We start from the raw sequence: 5,679 nt of genomic DNA on the forward strand, positions 1-5,679 counted from the left end.
CATATGTTTTATTGTTCTATGAAATCTTGATGTTAAGATGATATCTGGCTCTGGCCAGGTAGCTCAGTTGGTTAGAGCATTGTCCCGATACACCAAGTTCCCCGTCCCCAGTCAGGGCTTATACAAGAATCAACAATGAATGCATGAATAAGTGAAACAAAAACTTTCTCTCTCTCTAGAAAAAAAATAATTAAAAAAAGATGATATCTGAAATTTTAACAGTATCGACATTACTGGAGTAATTTCCCTCAAGATTTTTTTTTTAAATAGAAAAATATTTTACAGGAAATAATATTATTCTAACTGTTTTTTATGTTTTTTTGGATTTTAAGTTTATGTTCTTTATGAATAAGGAATTGTCATTAATTAGTGTTTCTTACATGTGCACACAAGCACTGCAGGCATAGTCCTCAGCGCTTGAAGTTCCCAACTTTCTTTTTATATATAGCATATTTATACATTGATTTCAGAGAGCAAGAGGGAAGGAAAGAGAGATAGAAACATCAATGATGAGAGAGAATCATTAATCAGTTGCCTCTTGCACAACCCCCACTGGGAATCAAGCCTACAACCTGAGCATGTGCCCTGATGGGGAATTAGACTGTGATCTCTTGATTCATAGGTCGACACTCAACCACTGAGCCATGCCAGCTGGACAGAAGTTCCCAACTTTCAAAGGCTCCAGTGTTAAGATGAAAAATCAAGCCCCAAATTGGTCATCAAGTAAACTCCCATTACGCCCAAGATGATGTGCTAATAAAAACAAAATCACAAGCTATAAAACAACATATGGATACATATGATATGAGGCGCTTCCCTCTAGTAAGGGGAGCAGACAGAATTGAGCAAACAAAATAATCTATTTTACATTTCTTCCTATCCACAAAGACTCTTTTTTTCCCCCCAGTAAACTTCATTTCAAATTTCTTGTTGCTCTTATGTCTTAATGAGAAAGGGAGCCAATCCTTGAAATGGAGTTGGGCTTTCTAATTTGATGTAATTTTTTTTTTTGTACATGCCATATTGGTCCTTTCTTGCACTACCGAATGTCAGGGAAGTGCATGGAAAGTGGTTCAGGAAAGTACTTTGTCTTGGCACAGTCAGGATTTTTCTGCATACATGCTATTTCCTTGTGTTTTCTTTTCGATGATTAGGAAGTTCTCCAAGTGTCTCTAGGTTTACAGAGACATGGGAGGGGTTAGGGAAAACTAGCATATTGGGTTGAAGCCCTAGGGAATCTGTGGTTAGTAATACTTAAAAAATGCATTTCATTGGGAATACAAGAACAGCCCCAAGTCATGACTTCACAGTGAAAATCAGAGGAGATAACTCTAGAAAGAGATGGAATGATGATGATAGGGAGTTTAAAAGTTTTAAGGGTAAACTGGAGGCAGATGAAAATAAACTGCTAAGTAAAAAACATAAATACCTTGGATAAGGAAAGAGAGATAGAAACATCAATCTTGGGTAAGCTTTCTAAGTTAGAAATAGCAAACCAGAGAGATGACTTTTCTTAGAAGATTTCAGGCATCTTTCATCCATTAATGAGGACATTTTCCTTTTTCCATATATTTTACATGGGAAAGCAGCATGAGCAAGGGAGCATCTTTAAAAGGAGCCACACACATTGTGTCTTTCCACAATGCCAGGTTTATTAAGGGAGACCTCCTCCTCAACAAGCCAATAGAGTCACATGCAGGTTTCACACAGAGAGGGAAAACTTACGCAATAGAAGTGAGCAGAGCGAGGATCTGGTGAGAAGTCCTCAGGTGGAGAGGTGGTGTAGATCTCAAGCCAGAAGGCTACAGTGGCAGCATGCATCTGGCGGAGTGGGGGTCTAGCAGGGCTCCAGGCATGACTGTGGTACAGCCAAGCTCCAGTGTTGGGTGATGGGTAAAAATAGGGAGGGATATCTCAGCTGTGCAGTCAGTCCCCACTGAAAAGTGAGGGATCCCAGCCCTAGACCAGGCCCCAAACACAGGGTTCTAGGGGTGGGAAGAGAAGTCCCCATAACTCCTGGCTATAAAAACCAGTGGAGTTGAAGCTGAGTGACATAGAGGCTGCTGGAGTCCCAAACAGTTCTTAAAGGGCACATACACAGATTTACGCTGATTAACTCCCTCTGAGCTCCAACACTGGGATAGCAGCTCCAACACCAGGGACATACAGGGAGAAACGGAATTCTCTGGCATTAGGGTGAGAGTTGGCAGTTGGGGTTGGGGGTGGGGAAGCTTTCTCCTGGACATAAGTGTTAGTGGAGGCCATTGTTCCTTTGATGAGCCCTTCCACCACAGAACTAGCAGGCTGGCACAATATCTGAGTCTCCATCAACTTGGCTCATACTGTTGGCCCTGCCCTGGTGATTCCGTAAGACCCAGCCCCACCAAACTTGTGGGCCCACTCAACTATTTTCAGTGGCTTTTCCATACTAATGGCTGCCTTGCCTCATTCTTTGGACTTTCCTAAAATCTCTCAAACAAATGGCATCTGGCCTCAGCGTGCCCTGTACCCCTTGCTAAGTGGACCCAGGCCCAGCACTAGCAGCAGCCAGTCATGATTCATGTCTTGTCCTCCTCTGTGCACCTCCAAGCCCAGCAGAAGTAGCTGCCATCTGCAGATCGCTCAGTAGCTCAAGCTGGGTGGCTCAGGGCAGAAGACAGGTAGTACTGACCTTGGCCTGCAGCTACTGGGAGCCTAAGAGGCAGTGAATACTTGGTGGACAGTTTCAGACCATATTAAAGCATCACCCAACTATTTCCACAATTGACACACTCAAGGAGCAGACTCAGCAGGCAGCAGAGCCCCACTGAAATAAGTCCTTCTCTGTGGGTTGGGCCCCTGCACTGCTGACCCTCCATGGTAGTCAGTGGGTGCATCCAGTCCTTGAAGCCCATCAGCCTAGGGCTAAATCCCTCCCACTGATGTGCTAACAGCAATCAAGGCTCAACTACAATAGGAAAGTTGTACACAGTCCATATGGGGAGAGGCACACCTGTAGTGCCCAGCTTGAGTGAATGGGGAGGCTGTGCCACTGGACCTTATAGGACACCTACGATATTAGGCCACTCTACGAAGCCCAGGAGATGTGTCAGCTCTACCTAATACATAGAAACAAACACAAGGAAGCTGTGAAAATGAGGAGACAAAGAATCAGGTCCCAAATTAAATGACAGAGCAAAATGTCAGAAAAAAAACTAAACAGAGTGAAATTTGGTTGAATAGAAGTCCTACAACTAGGAATTCAAAGAATAAGCAATCTACTTAGATGCAGAGTTCAAAACACTGGTTATATGGATGCTCAATGAACTTATGGGAAGAGTAGCTGAACTTAGCAGAGAACTTCAATAGGCAGATAGGAAACATAAAATCAAATCTAGAAACCATAAAAAAGAAATGAAGAATACATTAACTGAAATGAAGAATACATTACAGGGACTCAAATGTGGAATAGATGGAGCAGAGGATTAAATCAGAGATTTGGAAGCTAAGAAAGCAGAAAACATGCAATTGTTACCAGATAGGATCTGGGTCTGGAGTGGGTTTTCCTTGGACCCACTGGCAGTGTGTGCCTTCTTAATTTTGTGTAGGAAAGATTTCATAGCATGAGTCCAGGTGATTTTAAGACTATTTTTATTAAAGCCGAGGACAATGAAACAAAGGAAGGGCTCAAGGTAGAAGAAGTGCCAGGAGAGTCTAGGAGGGGCTGCATTAGATCTCTAAGTTACAGTAAAAGAAGTGAGCTCACTGAGAAGTCAGAGAAAAAGGAGGCCCTGGAGTCAGGTTTAAGAGATCCTTTAAGAAGAGGAAGAAGAAGAAAAAGGTAAAGACACAAATTTTGAACAACAAATACACATCTATCAACAAGTGAATCTGAAAATCAAGTGAATAATCTGATGAACAGAATGAACTGGTGTACAATAGAATAAGGGGCATAGAACGGGAGTGGACTGACTATTCTTGGGGGGAAAGGGGTGTGGGGATGCGGGAAGAGACTGGACAAAAATTGTGCACATAGGGATGAGGATAGTGGGTGGAGGGGAGCTATGGGGGGAAAAAGAGGAACAGATGTAATATTCTGAACAATAAAGATTTAATAAAAACAAAAAGAGAGATAAGCTCAGGATGAGTTGATGCTCCCTGCTGCTCCATTGGTGACAAGTCTCATGGGGTTCCTTAGAGTTCAGGTTAAAAACAGCAGAGATACAAGGCATGGACATGTTTTAACTAGAGCCCTTGTGGATCATTTGTCTTGCGTTTTTTTTTTATCTTTCTTTGGCCAACTGGACTCCTAGGGAGGTCTCAGGGGAGGGTTTCAACAGAATATTCATTAGCTTTTCTGGTGTGTCCTTTAATATGTTGATTCATCAAAATGTGTATATAAAGGGGCCAGGGTTATTTTCTAGTTAGTGTTATTTTTAAATAACGTTATTGAAGAGAGACTGTCTGGAATGTGTAAACCATTTGCTCTTAGTAGTCCTTGGTTAGGGAAAATAAAATCTTGTGATTCATTAGCTGGCTGTAAACTGCTCAAATTATTTGGCCTTGTCTAATTATTTTGTCTTAGTTTTCCTTATTCCACTTGTTAAGAAATTGCCCTAGCTTCTTACTATTCTGCCTAACAATCAGAATAGCAAAAAGAAAAAAGATTCCAGAAAATGAATATAGTGTAAGAAGACTCTGGGAAAACTTCAAGTATACAAACATTCAAATCATGGGGATGCCAGAAAGAAGAGAGAGAGAGCAAGGAATTAAAAACCTATACAAAAAAAATTAATAAATAATGACAGTAAACTTCCCTGTTGAAGAAAATAGATACACAAGTTCAGGAAGCCCAAAGAGTCCCAAACAAAATGAATCCAATGAGAACCAAACCAAGACACATCATAATTAATATGCAAAAACTGAAAGACAAAGAGAATCTTAAAAGAAGCAAGAGGGAAGCAGTTATCTACAAGGGAGCTCCCATAAGACTGTCAGCTTATTTCTCAACAGAAACTTTGCAGGCCAGGAGGAAGTGTCAAGAAATATTCAAAGAGATGAAAAGCAAGGAACTACAACCAAGATTACTCTACTAGTATTTAGCAAAGCTATCATTTAGAATAGAAGTTCCTCTTAAGAAGAAAATGAAAAAAGATCTATAATATGAACAATAAAATGACAATAAATACATATCTATCAACAAATGAATATATAAAAAACAGAATAAATGAAGAAGCAGAGTAGAAACAGACTCACAGATACAGAGAACAGCTCTCAGTTCCAGTGACAGCAACAAAGTTTCAAGTATAGAAGGTAAATAAATCCCAGAATAAACAAAGAAAAAAAGGAGAGGCTACCCCAATGAGGGCATGGCTAGCCTGAAAATGGCCCTCAGCCCCTCACCCAGACTGGCCATGCCACCCAGTGGAGGTCCACACCCTGAAGGGGGTGTGGTCAGCCTGCAAACTGCCCCAGGCCCCTAGCCTAGGCTGCTCCCGCCCCCAAAGGGGACCCCCACCTGTGCACCAGGCCTCTATTCTATACTAATAAAAGGGTAATATGCTCATTAGATTGGGAGACCTTCCGGACATCCTTCTGGACAAAGCCATGGTGACGGGGCTGAGGCAGAGGTGGTTAGGGGTGATCAGGCCAGGAGGGGAGGGCAGTTGGGGAGATCAGTCTGGCTCGGGGGGGGGCTAT

This window comes from Myotis davidii, unplaced genomic scaffold (genome assembly GCF_000327345.1).
Source record: "Myotis davidii unplaced genomic scaffold, ASM32734v1 scaffold86, whole genome shotgun sequence".
NCBI classification, from domain to species: domain Eukaryota; kingdom Metazoa; phylum Chordata; class Mammalia; order Chiroptera; family Vespertilionidae; genus Myotis; species Myotis davidii.